The sequence below is a fragment of the Triticum dicoccoides genome, chromosome 1B, assembly GCF_002162155.2.
Source record: "Triticum dicoccoides isolate Atlit2015 ecotype Zavitan chromosome 1B, WEW_v2.0, whole genome shotgun sequence".
NCBI classification, from domain to species: Eukaryota; Viridiplantae; Streptophyta; class Magnoliopsida; order Poales; family Poaceae; genus Triticum; species Triticum dicoccoides.
The window spans coordinates 227937132-227952657 of NC_041381.1; the positions used below are offsets into that span (position 1 = coordinate 227937132).

Genomic DNA, 15526 nt, shown 5'->3' on the forward strand with positions numbered 1-15526 from the left:
AACATTTCATCCTAGCCCCAGTTCCGAGGCCCAACTCCAAATATGGTCTCCACGGTTGTGGCCAGGACTGGCTCAGTTGCACAGCTCCGTGATAGTACTCAAACAATGGCCATGGTCTTGGCCTGAACATGTGTCCCTTGTGTGTGATCCACACCTGCAAAGGTGGAGGCCATGGTTGCCATTCTGTCACATTCCCTCTTAGTGGCCACAATATGAACACCCTAGAGGTGAACTTGTTGTCAGCAAACAATGGGACTGCCTTGGATGGTAGTAGTGACACCATAGTAGCCTTGATGTTGTCGGTAGTGTTGTCACCATGCTTGAGGTTCACCGTCGAGCACTTGGTAGGCGCAAGTGCGTTTGGGTCGAGCACAAGAGTTGGCTCACTCGGCAGGGTTGGCGCGTCCCCAAGCGGCATGGTGAGGACCTAGGCGTACTACAAGCGGTCTGGCAGGCCGCCATGGGGTCGTCTCCGCCGACGTTGGGGTTGAAGCCATCCGTCGAACAACTTGTGGGCGTCTGTGCATCGATGCCCGTGGCGTCAACTTCGAGAGGCTTAGCGCTCGCAGCCGAGACAGCGAGGTCGGGGACGATGTCGGTGGCCTCCTCCGCCGGTGTGAGGCCGTCGGCGACGATGCCGTGGGTGCTCTCGGGCTCCTCCATGCGGGACTTGGGGTCGAAGAGGTCATCGAGCTTCCTGGTTTGGCCCTGAAGCCGCATCTTCAGTGCCTTGAGGTCGGAGCGCGTCTCTTCATACGATTTGGCGAGGCTCTCGCTGAGCTTGTCGAGGTACTCCCGGAGCTCTGGATCCATGGCGGTGGAGAAACGCAGTCTCGTCGAGGTGATGAAATTTTTTGGAAGGGTGGTGGACTCGCTCTGTATACCACGTGCTAGGTACCCACTACTATTCTCTCATAGATCGATGAAGGAATCGAATATGGTGGCGATTACAGGGAAGCTTGAGGTAGAAGAAGTACAGAGGGGAACATATACAAGTCGCCGCCGCCGCCGTTCCTTTGATCCCAGCCAGGATGCTCTTCTCGTTGCTCTGCCTTGCGTATATGTAGTTGTGTTGCTGGGCTGCAGCTCCTGAGTGTCCAGATGGGCCTAGACGGCAAGCCTACCGTTGCTGGCCCAACGATAGGTGGCCCATAGCCCTGAAAGGATAGAGGGCTGCTGACACTCCCCCCTCCTTAACAACTGGCTTGCCCTCAAGCTAGTGCCAGCTCTTCTCTAGTTCATGCGCGATGCCACCAGGGTCCCATGGTATATGCTTCCGTCCTGGAGATGAAACTTGGTATGAAACCAACAATAGTCCTCTTGGATCCCACAACCTTCCCATCTTGGAGATGACCATGCCACCATCTCTCATGTCAATGATGACCACTAACATATCGGCAGACTGAAGCTCATAAGGCAAGCAAAAACTGGTATAAACAAACGCTGGAAGAATATCAAGACCGTAGTGTCTTCCCATGGCAAAATCTGAGAACTGTCTTTGAGTTGAGTTGGTCATAAGAATTAGGCCACTGGTGCTGCTCTGTAGGGATAGAAAATTCAGATCCTCACTGATAGAATACTTATGCCCAAATAAGAGAACCACACTAGAAAACATGCTGGACTTTATATCATAGGCCTCTGCTGCAAATTGTACAGTCTGGACAACGAGCAATCTGAGAAGTGTCAAATACCAAGGCCACTATAATTGGTGTGGGGGGTAGTAAGAGCTACCGTCGGTACAACACCTTGAGATGCGGCCATGGAGAGCGTGGTCACCGTAGCACTCCTTGATGCACCACTCATGGACACAAGCACAATTGAGTTGAAGCTGACTTTGAAGCCTTCCGTCGAATACTTGGTGTGCGCCAACGCGTCAAGTGCGAGGTCAATGAGCTGCATATATATCCCACACCTCCCCATTCCAGGTAGCTCAAAGTACAAATGCCTCAACTCAGGGAAAATTTGTGAATTAACTACAGTACAGGAGCTAGTCATACCATCAGGTTCAGAACTGGCAGGTGATAGGAATCTCAGTAGCCGAGGCCACATGACCAGTATTATTGATCGGTTGTCAACACTATTCCTTGCGACTTCATTGCTAAAGGAGTGAAGAATATCACACATGTAGCTCAAGGACATCATTCCAATAGAATAAGATGACTGAAATTCGACTGGCGGTGTCAAAGTAGTAGCATCAGAGCTCTCTAGATTTTGAGGCTGCTCACAATTGCTTGAAGATTTTAAAGGACCAGAATAAGAACTGAATATAACACCTCTGGTTGAGCATAATTTTACTGTGCAAGTAACTTCCATACTTATAATCTTGGCCCCAACAAAGAAGTTCTCTCCTGGAAGATAATGGCCACTCGACTGGGAACACCATCCATGGTCTGCTAGTGCTCGGGCGTAAGGAACACAATCCAGTTTTTTTTCTCACAAGAACTCTTACCAGTGCACTTCATGTTTAATTTCTTATGCTCCCCGGATGTACAATGATTCCTGTTGGTGACCATTCTGCTAAGAGTAACAGGCTCTATGCCACTTCTAGCCAGCTGTAGCTCATTCAAACACACACAAAACTTTCTCAGGTCACTTCCCACTGGCTGTTTCCCTAGCCTCCAGTATGGCTGTGCAATATCATGCTGCCTAAAACCTCTCATGCATGTAGTTTCTTCTTCCCTGATGCTAAAGCCTTCTGAACTGCTATGGCAAGCGAGCTTAATTAGCAAATGATCCATTTCATTCAGTATTAGTTCTCTTGTGGCGTGTAGTGTAGGTTCACCAGAATCCAAGGAGCCAATATCCAACGAGTATGTCCACTCAGCATAGGAACATTTCATCCTAGCCCCAGTTCCGAGGCCCAACTCCAAATATGGTCTCCACGGTGGTGGCCAGGACTGGCTCAGTTGCACAGCTCCGTGATAGTACTCGAACAATGGCCATGGTCTTGGCCTGAACATGCGTCCCTTGTGTGTGATCCACACCTGCAAAGGTGGAGGCCATGGTTGCCATTCTGTCACATTCCCTCTTAGTGGCCACAATATGAACACCCTAGAGGTGAACTTGTTGTCAGCAAACAATGGGACTGCCTTGGATGGTAGTAGTGACACCATAGTAGCCTTGATGTTGTCGGTAGTGTTGTCACCATGCTTGAGGTTCGCCGTCGAGCACTTGGTAGGCGCAAGTGCGTTTGGGTCGAGCACAAGAGTTGGCTCACTCGGCAGGGTTGGCGCGTCCCCAAGCGGCATGGTGAGGGACGTAGGCGTACTACAAGCGGTCTGGCAGGCCGCCATGGGGTCGTCTCCGCCGACGTTGGGGTTGAAACCATCCGTCGAACAACTTGTGGGCGTCTGTGCATCGATGCCCGTGGCGTCAACTTCGAGAGGCTTAGCGCTCGCAGCCGAGACAGCGAGGTCGGGGACGATGTCGGTGGCCTCCTCCGCCGGTGTGAGGCCATCGGCGATGATGCCGTGGGTGCTCTCGAGCTCCTCCATGCGGGACTTGGGGTCGAAGAGGTCATCGAGCTTCCTGGTTTGGCCCTGAAGCCGCGTCTTCAGTGCCTTGAGGTCGGAGCGCGTCTCTTCATACGATTTGGCGAGGCTCTCGCTGAGCTTGTCGAGGTACTCCCGGAGCTCTGGATCCATGGCGGTGGAGAAACGCAGTCTCGTCGAGGTGATGAAATTTTTTGGAAGGGTGGTGGACTCGCTCTGTATACCACGTGTTAGGTACCCACTACTATTCTCTCATAGATCGATGAAGGAATCAAATATGGTGGCGATTACAGGAAAGCTTGAGGTAGAAGAAGAAGTACAGAGGGGAACAGATACAAGTCGCCGCCGCCGCCGTCCCTTTGATCCCAACCAGGATGCTCTTCTCGTTGCTCTGCCTTGCGTATATGTAGTTGTGTTGCTGGGCTGCAGCTCCTGAGTGTCCAGATGGGCCTAGACGGAAAGCCTACCGTTGCTGGCCCAACGATAGGTGGCCCATAGCCCTGAAAGGATAGAGGGCTGCTGACAGTTTGGGACCGGATCTCTAGCATGGCTCTTTCCTTTTTGCAAGAAAGAGAGATAAGGAAAGAGAAAACAATAAGAAGGACGGGGCAAGAGGGACGGGGCTTGCCTGCTCCCGTCGCCCTGCTCCCATCCGTACTCCGCATTCTTCCTTTCGCATCGAACGGTTCCAGTAATTTCTTCTCCATCAGTTCTTTTTCACTGCCAAAAAAAAAGCAATCAAGAATACCGGTCTAATCCTCATCCACCCTTATACATGCAATCCTCTCCCACCCGTAATACACGTCAATGGCCTTGAGTCTATTACTCTATTCGCATCAGCCATGCTTGTGTCGCCGGCATCGGTCACACTCCCAGCAAAAGCTACAAGCTGCAACAGACCTTCATCATATCGACGTACAGCTCTATGCCTAACCATGAACACAGTCCTGGCAGACCGCACGCACCCCGCCCCACGCGGCGAGCTGGCCTGCTGCCGCCGGCAGGCCTTACGGTGACCCATCCATATGTGCATGGCAACGGCCTCATTCGTTGTCCTCCTCCGTTAAAGTCCGACGCGGCCGATGACACAAGCAAGCCTATGGGCCGGCAGATGGATTTCCAGAGCGTGGCGTTCTACTCGTCGAGCAGCATGAGGTTGCCGGAGTCGCCTAGGCGGAGCGCAGCCATGAGGGACGCGGACGTTGGGGTGGGCGGTCTATTGGTCGTTAAAGTTCGGCGCCAATCACCAACTGCACCAGACCGCTGCTCCTCGAACGCATTGACGAACACTCCGGGCTAGGCCCTGCTTGCATTGCTTTAGCATGATTATAGTCAACGGCGGTATCTCCACCGCAGAGGAGCCCGCTTGGAACGCCGCCGAGCCGGCCACACTGTTGTGCACGCCACGACCATGAACGAGTCGTCCTCGTGCGGGTCAAGTCACTTCCGGACTCCGACATCGAGCGAGGGCTAACCTTGCCGCCGTTGTGCCAGCCACGTCGCTGTTCACACCGAGTCGTCAAATACGTGGCCGTGCTTGCATGGGTTACCTCGCAGGCTCGCACGGCTCCCCTGTGCTCTCGGAGAAGAAAATATGATGGTTGTTCGGGTATTCGAGGGAAGATAGAGAATACAGGTGATTTTATGTTTTATTTTGGCTGAAAAAGGGGACGTGGGGAAGGAGACTTGGTTCGGCCGTTGGATGAAGAATAAATTGGGGGGAGTATGGATGGGAGCACGCCGAGGAAGCAGGCAAGCCTCGTCCTGGCAAGAGAGTTGTTTCCATGTGAAGTTAGATTCGGTTGGCGGTTTCCAAGGTCTGACAGTCTTCTTGGCGAAAATAAAGGAGAAAAAAGTAAAAAGAGAAAGAAGGATTTGGTGTGCTATCTCTACTCCTAATGAAGCAGTTGGTGAATAGTCTGCGCGGTTTATTTTTACTGGTTTTTTTTCATCACATCCCACCCTCCTCCCCACCCCACACAAGCGCTGGGTTTTTTCGTCACCTCCCACCCTCCTCCCCACCCCACACACGCACTGCAGAAAAAAAACCAGCCCTCAGGAAACATCGCTCATCTCGATCTCCCGTCGAAAAGAAAAACGCAGGGACGAGGCACTCCTGTCCCCTAGCCCCTCGCATGCTAGGGTTCCTCACGCCGCCGTCGACGCCGCCGCCGCATGGGTGTTCGTCGACTGGCCCTGCCTCCGGCCGCCGCCACCGCAGCCGCCCACCTTCATCCTCTCCCCAACCCCGTCGGCCTCCAATCCACCCCACTCCTCCGCGGGTGCCACCAAACCATCGCCGCCCTCTCCCCGCACCCGTACCCAAGGAATCAGCCGGCGGCCAGATCCGCCCCTCCACTCACCCAACTCTCCCTCCGCCGCCGCGGACCTAGCAGGGAAGACGCGGACGAGATCCCAAGTCGCTGCTCCTCCTCTCCCGGGATGCAGCCGCCGCCGCCGAACCAGGGAGACGCCGGCGACCATCGCCGCCGTCGTGGATCACCATGACGCCGCCGCCTGCACCGCCACCGCCGCGGTGTCGCGGCTGGCATTGGCGAATCCATTCCCAGCGGCGGCGGCTTCCGGCGAGGAGGCGAGCGAGCTCGGGGAGCTCCGGCGGGGGCTTGTCGCCGGTGAGGCGAGGCCAAGGCGGCGGCGCGCGGGCGCGAGGAGGCGGGGTCGAGGAGGCGCAGGAGGACGCCGGCCGGTGGGGCTCCGGCGGGGGCTTGGTGAACGGCGTTGTGCTTGCGCGCGAGACCCGTGTCTGATTTGGAAAGAATCAATCCGGTGAAGAAGAAGGCCAATGCAATTGCTCTCTAGCTAGGCACTGGAGTATCTGCACCCCCAATGGAATGCTACGAATTGCTGCTGGTACTGAACATTGACAGGTAAAACTTAGCATATCCAGAAGGGAAATACATCATTATAAGCTACTTCCATAGATGCATCTAGATCATAGCATCTGAACTTGAGGATAGCAGACAAAAATTCAAACAGAAAGCAAGCTACGCTCCATATTGTGTTCTTTATATCCCATATCGAATAACATGTTCATATTTGATTGGTTTCTTCACAGCAGCGCATGGAAGATAAAATATCTCTTATTTTGATATATTTCTATGCCACTGTTTTTGAATTTTTTTTCATCCATAAATCATGCGACTCAAGTCAATTTGAGATCGAATTTGTTCATGAGGTCAAGACTGAACCTTACGACAGCTCCAGGTTAACATACATCCATACTGAATTTTCTTGGCATAATTGTAAAGACTGTTCTATATATTTTTGTGACAGCAACGTGAGGTTTTTAATTGGTATTGTGCTTGAAACAAAGTTGGATGATACATATTTCCTACAATCATTTTGAAAGGTTTGCCCCCTTTATAGGTTATAAGATAGGTCCTGAATTCTTGCCAGATATTGTATGAACGCCTATTCAGAGTATTTCGCCCTTGATTGCAAAGATATTTTCTTACAGATAACCTTTGACTTCTCGATGAACTCTGTACTGTCAGTATTTGTGCACAATGCACATTCTGAAACTTACAACTATTAGTGATCAATGAGATAAGAGTACTTGATCCTCGATCCTTAAACTATCATCTTACTCATAACCATGTACTACTCGGTGAACTCTATATATCTATCAGTAGTTGGAAGCACTACAAAGCAGTGTCAAATTCAGTATTATATGTACATGAGTTTGCTGATTTCAGGCAAGCAACAACAAACAGACTTTGCTGTTTTCAGTCTACTCAGATATTTGTTGGGCATCACCGAGGAACGCCAGCAAAGGCGTGAAGAAATACTCACAATCAGGTATATATTTCAGTGGTCTTAATCGCACAAACCTTCAGTATAGTTACGGAATCATCCCACCTTTATGTTATGAGACCATTAGACGTCCAAAGGTCGAGCTATGCATCGTGTGCCATCTGAGTCAACTGCTTCTCACTTGTAATCCATCTGATTGAACAATTGATCGACCATCTCTCATTGACCCATGCATGCAGCGATGGATTTACTCTGAATTTTTTCCTGTCCTGGAACATTAACTGGATTGATTCATGGATGCAGTGTGACATGTCGTGTGAGATGAAGGTGGCAAACCATCCAAACTTTAAGCCAAGCATGTGGTGGATCCGCCATGGATGATGGATGGACCGGTGAGTGTAGAAGTTTGAGCTGTGAAACTTTGTGCGATCGAGCTCCTGGTGTAATTAAGCATATGGCTTTTGTGATGTGTTATGTAGGTAGTGATTGCCTATATTTCTTTCCCTCTTAAATTTGTTGTAATAAGGTTGTCCTTTGCAGAAGGAAGATTGAACCGCCTTTTGGTTTAGGTAGAAGCACCCATTGATGTTTTCCAGTTCGTTGTATTCATTCTATTATGTGCTATAATAGTTAATTGCATATATATGTACTATGTTTGGATATTCTCACGCAACATCTATATACAACAGATGCAGATTTTCAGAATATTTAACCAAAAACCTTTGCCTGCACTGTTCAGAATATGAAGCCATATTATAACAAAGTTTATTACTACATTTTTTATTTTATTCATGCTAGAAATGACTTTTGTTTTCACAAAGTCCCTAGCTTATAGGTTTGTGCTTTATTTTACTTTTTACTGCAGTAACAATGTTACAACACGATGCAACATCCCCTGATGATACTCAAGTTTCTTATAAAACTTGGAAATATGCATACAAAGGTAGTTTTGAGAGATGGGGCTGAACAGTTACTTTGTGATTATAGATAATTACGTCGCGGATCACCGGGACATGACTATCGCAGATCACCAGGACACCGCCGGCGGCGGCGCCTCGGATACCGGCGACCGGCGGTGATCTGAGACCAACGAGTCAGCACCACATCCCTGGTACTTCCCTTCCCCATCCGCCAACCCTCTACCCTCCCCCTCTACAAAGGCCCGTGCGGCCCTGTCCGTCCGACCTCGACGAACACGACCAAGGATGGATGTGCATCCCGACGCCTCTCTTCTCCATTGATCCCCCATCTCCTCAAGGTGAATCTTCTCCACAGGGTACCCATCTCCTCTCCAACGATCCACCATCTCCTCTGCTGTTTTTTATCCCTCGATTGGTAACCCAAGAACTTGACGGCTCTGGACTGAGATGTAGACTTCCCGGTGGAACTACCTGTGCGCAGGAGGATCTGACGACGCCGAACGCAGCCATGGAGCACCAGGAGCACGCGGAGACGATGTGGGAGTGGGCGGTCTCCGAGGTTAGCTACTTCGCTTTTCTTTTTGATGGTCCGAGGTAAGAGAGCTAGATGCACACCCGTAGCTCGACTTTTATGATTCAGTTCCGTTAGAGTAGCTTTTACATGAGCATTGCGCCGACATATTCAGCCAGAGTACTGGTTTTGGACTGTGAACTTCTTCTAAGCTCACCTCGAACCCGTGAAAAAGAAAATCTTGCCAGTGGAACTTTGTGTACTTTTTCCATAGCGTTCATTTATAATCAGTTAATTTGGTCAAAAAACGATTTTGCTGTGCATACAACAGTTAGACATACAATTTTTTTACAATCCTGATTTAAGCCGCACATCTCAGAGAGCTGAAGTGATCCAGCGATTGACAGATGCATATCATCCAGATCCAAGGGTACGTATAGCATCTGCAATCGCATCTGGGAGTGTCGTACGTATAGCATCCAGGATGGCTGTTTAAAACTTTGATAGCATTACTCGTCAGAAAAATATCATCCAAAAGTTGAAGTGAGCTCAAAACAAGTAAATTCATAAACACTTGAAAACCAGAAACTGAACTGAGGTTTTACTTTGTTTGTCATGCAAACTTCAAGTTCAGCTTGACCCATCTAATCCTAACATGGGAGACGGACAGGATATTCTAGGTATAGTTCGTAGTTCATATTAGTGGTGATTCACTTGATCCTTGCTCTTTGTGAGACCTGTTACGGGATTACTTGATTCTAGGTATTTGTTCTGATGCAACTTCTATAATGGCAGGTTGCTATTACGGGATTACCTGATGTTGCTTCATGTCTGTTATATCTTTCAATATTTACAGAAACTTCCAAAACTAACACCAGGTCAGGACATGCTGATGATAACCTTCCAGTTTTACTAAATCATTGTTACTTGAGTAATCTCCACTCCTAAAGTGTTCTTCGAAGGTGCTCATCAAATCTGTCAATACATAACACTGCAGTTATTGGTGGTTTACACCGATAGTTTCCAGACCTTTATCGCAAGATGGACGAACTTGGCATCTCAGCCAGTACTCTACCTCATCAACAGTTTGATGTCCCTTTGAATGAAGTTAGGCCAGCATCAGAAGGTCCTAGCCTTTTTGAGGAGATGAAGGTGAAGAATATTAAGCCGGATAACCTCACATGTTGCCTTCTAATGACCAGCCATGCGGCATTGAACAAGATAGATGTTGTTGGAGAAGTTTCAGAAGAAATGCAAGAGAAGGATGTAGTTCTAGGGTGGTCTGCATATAGCATGGTTTCTATCTACCTGAGTGCTGGTTTGGTTTTAAAAAACAGTCCGCTCCGAAGAAACTCGAGGGCCTTGCTTTTAGAAGGTAACATAAATATCTATATTGATCGTTCATGGTCCTGGGGCTGTTTGTTACCATGTAATATAACATAGTACTATGCACAACGACGCGTCATCACTAAGCTCAACATCTAAATAACTTGAAATGTTGGCTCAGAGTTCTTTTACAACATAAAAATGATTTTATTTCTCCCGATGCATTGTTATTTAGGCTTCATTATTCTGCAATTTCTGTCAAAGTACTAAACATGAAATATATAATTTGGTAATGAACCGCAAAATATATATATGTCCCCTGTTTTGTTATTTAGGCTTCATTATTCTACAAAATATATTTATTACTTTGGTTACTCAGATTACCACAAAATATATAAGTTGTTTAGGCTTATATTTTGTTATTATTCTACAAAATATATAAGTTGTTTAGGCATATACAATAACTTACCGATAAATATATTTTGTTATTTAGGCTTCATTATTCTACAATTTCTGGCAAATCAATAAACATGCCATACATAAGTTGTTTTTGAACCCCAAAAAATATATATATTTGTCCCCTGTTGCAACGTACAACCTCTTTTCCTTTATTTCCTTACTTAATATTAAAGGGAGGTGAGTTTCTTTAAAAAGTTTACATTGTTTATAAAATTTTAAAACCATGGGAAAGTAGTGCATCAGGGAAGGTTCACCACTAGACCCCCCTGATTGCAACGAAACATCCTTTATGTTGGATTTTTTGGTAATTATGTATTTAACAAAGCTCTCGTGTTTTGCTGGCGCATGCCGTTTGTTCCTCTACAAGTGCCACTTCGCTGCAACCACTCTGTCATTCATGAAGAATGTGAAGGCAAGGCTCCATTTAAGGGAACGCGGCTAGCAACTAGACCCTCTAGGTGGACGCGATCTTGAGCAGCGAAGAGCAGATGCTCCGACAAGGCGAGCGTGGTTGCAGGCGACTGTTACACATGTCGAGTTTGCTGACAAGATTTCTGTCTCGGAAGGCGAGCGCGAGGCCACCACAAGGTAAACCCTCCTGTATAGCAAGTATGAACAATTAGGCAACAGTATAATATTTCAACGATGGGCATGGCTACAGTTGTATATTGCTAAAAGGGAATATTTCAATCTGGTTTATGAATGCACACAATGCAAGAACACTGACTTCAGGTGAGCTCCTGTCTGACGCAGGTGGATTGACGGATTGCTCTAAAATTGTTGTACGTGCAGGAGCAGAGCTGAGCTCGCTGTAGGCGGTGGAGGCGCACACGTTCCCACACCAGTTTGCCAAGATGAAGAAGAAAGTTGGCCTCACGCCCTCTGCCATTATATCTGCGAGGGCGTCTGACAGTTCGGTGCTCAAATCAATTGATGCCAACAGACCAGTGAGGTCCAATTACCCCCTGATCTGTATGCGGTTGTTAGAGAATTTTTTGCATTAATTTCCTCATTTGTGCAACATGTGCAATTCTGCGTATGAGCACCGAATTCTGTGAGCGAGGTTTAAAGTAGTTTGATGATCTTATGTTTCTTGCAGGCGCAATAACTGAATGCAGGCGCAAGAACACTGACTTCAGGTGAGCTCCTGTCTGACGGCCTTTGATGAGCTCAACGGGTTTCAGGTGGACTGATGGATTGCTCTAAAATTGTTGTACGTGCAGGAACAGAGCATTCGCGTTCCTGTTTGCTGACGGGGCCAACGACGAGTTGAGCTCGCTGTAGGCGATGGAGGCGCACGCGTTCCCGCACCAGTTCGCTGAGATGAAGAAAGTTGGCCTCGCGCCCGCTCCCATTATCTCTGCGAGGGCCTCTAACACTTCGGTTCTCAAATCAATTGACGCCAACAGACCAGTGAGGTCCAATTACCCCCTGATTTCGACGCGGTTGTTAGAGAATTTTTTGCATTAATTTCCTCATTTGTGCAACATGTGTAATTCTGCATATGAGCACCGAAATCTGTGAGTGAGGTTTACAGCAGTTTGATGATCTTATGTTTCTTGCAGGCGCAAAAACTTTATATTTGTTGCTGTCAAAGAATGAGAGACAACCATTATCATTGCACTGAATGCAACTTGTAAATAGGAAATTTAATATGTCATCATCTCTTGTAGGGGGTGAAAACCGTTTCATTTATAAATCAGATATGAAGTGCTAGAGCAACGAGAATGAACAGAATGAAAGTAGAGGAGAGGAGGGCTGGCAGAAAGATGCTACATTGTCTTCTTGCAAGGAGATGATGGTTAAGGTGGTGGGAAACAAATGAGATGAGAAAAATATAGGAAGAGATGAACATGTATACCGACATGGTCGGAAACCACACATATGACACCTTTCAACATAATATCACAATATATATATACATCATAATATCACAACATAATACCACACATATACCGACATGGTCGCGCTATTTGCCATCCTGGGTCAGGAATAGTTATTCCTCACCCCAGCCACCCCGTAGGAGCTAGACACACACCACCACACCACAACTCCCGTAAGAAACAAAAGCTGTGTGAGGTAAAATTACAATAGAGTGGGCGGCACATCCACCATAAAAACAAAACGCTTGCAAGGTAAAATTACAACATGGAGCGGAGAAATCTGTCCTGCTCGCCAGGCATGTGCGAGGTAAATTTAAGGCGTGGATTGTGAGAGAAGGTAAGTTTTAGATAATTGTTTTGCAACCTGACTCGTAATTGTGTTAAAGAACTGACGAGACGATTTTTACCAGCATCATATACTGCAATTCTCGGTGAAGTCAAGGAGATTAGTATTATCTTTCGAATTATTGATACGAAAGCAAATACAGTTGCACATGTCTGTGTAAAATTTGTTGTTCGTGCGAGTAGATGGAGCTGGTGGCTGAGCTCTGCCCCTGATTTCCAGTGTACTAGCCCTATAACAAAATTGTACTCAGTAAGGTCATAGGTTTTTTTTCCCTGACAATTAAGATTCTATAAGAATGTGCCCGAAGCCTGTCAGGTAATACCAGCCAACTAAGCAGATACACAATGAAATTTCTGAACACGAATTACCTAGTGCATCATGCAAAATATTGATGGTTGGGGTAACACATATGGACAAGGTGACGTATAATTACAGAAACAAACTGACTTGATAATGTTACACTGCACTATATGCACCGAAACTAACTTAATAATGTTACAAGGCGACGCATAATGGTCTCGCTAAAACGAACTCAAAATGGTTGATGCCTATCATCTTGCAGTCTTCCTGGAACCTCCCTCGTAGATAACCATTGTTCATACTCTATCAAATCGTCATGATGAATAAAGTCTACAAATGTCGGTGTACTAGAGTAGGGGTACCCTAATATCCCGAACTTGTGCACGGGCAGTTGCAGCGCCCCGCGGCAAGGCTTGCCGGGTGACCACCAAGGTCCTCCGTGGTTCCTCTGGAGCCATCCAAGAACAAAGTATTCAAGTCAAGGAGACAAGGCCCCGACAAGGGGAGCTTGCCGGGAAGGCCAACCAAGGCATTTCAAGGAACTTGCCGCGACGCGCCACGCTTCCCGGCAAGGCCCGGTGAGCGACAAGCTTCCGGGCGCGGCAAGACAACGACCGCGGCAAGGCGCTTGCCGCGGCAAGCGGCCACTCTGTGCCCCCACTCCTGGAACATTGAGCATCTTCGTAAGTTTTACCCGTAGGGCGCGGTTGCCGGAACCTGCTCCGGCAACCACCTTTTGTACAAGTCTTGCCGATGTTGCATGTAATCCTTTGTATAAAGCCGGGCGCAGATCCCGTGCATAAGTAAAGCTCATGTGCTCCGCACATCTTGTCAATTTCATGCTTTGTACTTCTCTTGCATGTGCTATCTGACACTTTGTGTAGCACCTACCCCCGGTAAGCAATAACGAGCCGTAAGGCTCCGTATCTTTATTTTCTCTTCTTTCTTTTTCTCAAAAAGGAAAGAAAGGTTTCCTCGCACACAAGTTTGCCGGGGGGAAAGGAGAAGATAATGGTGTGGACCAGGCATCGTTCAAGGAAGTTTCGCCTTACCGGAAAGCAAACGACAGAAAAGCTAAGTTGCCAAAGTTTGAGCAATCAGTTTTAAATTTTTAAGTTATCTTCCTCGAACGACCGTACTTTGTATGGAAAACCTGTGCGCGGAGGAACCAACTCGTAGGTAGTTGCGCCCTTACTTTGTTTCGAGTTTGCTCAACAATTTAAGTGAGCTGCGACTAGTTGCGACAAGGTTTTTTGTCGGAAGCGGCACCGCCAGCAGGCTGCTGATGTCCCGCACTCAGCGCTCGCGGCTAAGGTGCCTGCGCCGACAAGTTTCCTAAAAGCGTAGGGTAAAACATACAAAGGAAGGGAGCAAGTAAAGGAAATAACATAGCGATAACTACCCAAAATAGAGTTATATCACAAGATAGCTTGTCGCAGCTCTAACAGATTGTTTTTATAACATGACTAGCAGCGACAAAAAAAAGAGAAAACGGGCGGCCTAATCTACGCGATTGCCCTCAACCCTCTTGATCTCGCTCACCTTGTCCACAATGGGTGCGACAAGGGCCTTGAGCGCTTCCAGATCGGCATCCGGCGGCAGGGACCTGAGGACGTTGGTGAAGTTGAGGCCTGGGTTGCGGAAGGCCACCTTCACCAGCACCTTCTGAAGAACTCCCGCGCAGATCTTGCGTGACTCGTCGGCCAACTGCTTTGGGATCTTCTCCCGGAGTCGCTGGAGTGCCGTCGCCACGCCTTTGAAGAACAAGCTGAGCTTGGCGCCGGGTTGGAGGTGCTCGTCGGAGGAGTACCCGAGATCCTCCATCCCTAGCTGCGCCAGCTCCCCGTCGATGGCGGCGGCAAGATCCACAAGACCCTTAGTCCAGTGCTCCACAGTCTCCCTGAAGGCGTCGTGGGCGGTAGCAGCATTCGCCAGCAGTGCCTCGTCGGCCTTGATCTTCTCCGACAAGGCCACCTCCCGCTCCCTGGCGCCGTCCAACGTCTGAGTCAACGTGGCCAGCTTCAGCTCGAGATCTGCGTTGGAGTCCTTGGCGGCGCTGAGCTCCTTGCTCCTCTCAGCAAGAAGACCCTGCAGCTCACCATGAGCGGCAACATCCTTCTCGCGCTCACGCTTGAGCGCGGCAAGCTCCTCGCCGCTCGCCCTGAGATCGGCTTCCAGCTGCGCCACCTTCGTCTCCAGCTCCTTCTTGACGGCTTCAGCAGCTGCGGCAGCATCCTTTGCCTCCTTGAGAGCCCCGCCAATTGCTTGCTCGCGCGCGGCAAGCTCCTCCTCGTGGCTGTCAAGATTGACCTTGCGCTGCGCCAACTCTCCTTCCTGCGCAAATAGGCTTTCGGCGACAAGCCGTTGCTTCTCTTCAGCTTCGGCCTTTTCGAGGAGGAAGGCTTTCCGCTCCTCGAGAAGTTGCCCCCGCTCCTTCGCCAGGGACCGGAGAGCTTCCTGCCTGAGGCCCCGGAGCTCCTCCGCGCGATCTCAATGTCAACTCCCGCCTTCGCGAC

General features: G+C 48.7%; 1 long non-coding RNA gene across 12 annotated transcripts; it reads left to right on the forward strand.

Annotated features, from left to right (window-relative positions):
* Positions 1–5532: 5532 nt before the first annotated feature.
* Positions 5533–12312, forward strand: LOC119329467. Of its 12 annotated transcripts, none has more exons than XR_005159568.1 (11): positions 5533–6379; positions 7208–7310; positions 7569–7657; positions 8253–8541; positions 8667–8744; positions 9492–9574; positions 9694–11069; positions 11274–11433; positions 11581–11620; positions 11705–11899; positions 12155–12312. It is a non-coding gene; the product is annotated as an uncharacterized LOC119329467 (long non-coding RNA). The 12 variants fall into 12 exon arrangements; XR_005159573.1 differs by having other exon boundaries at positions 11705–11894; XR_005159574.1 differs by lacking the exon at positions 12155–12312 and adding an exon at positions 12047–12154.
* Positions 12313–15526: the final 3214 nt, after the last annotated feature.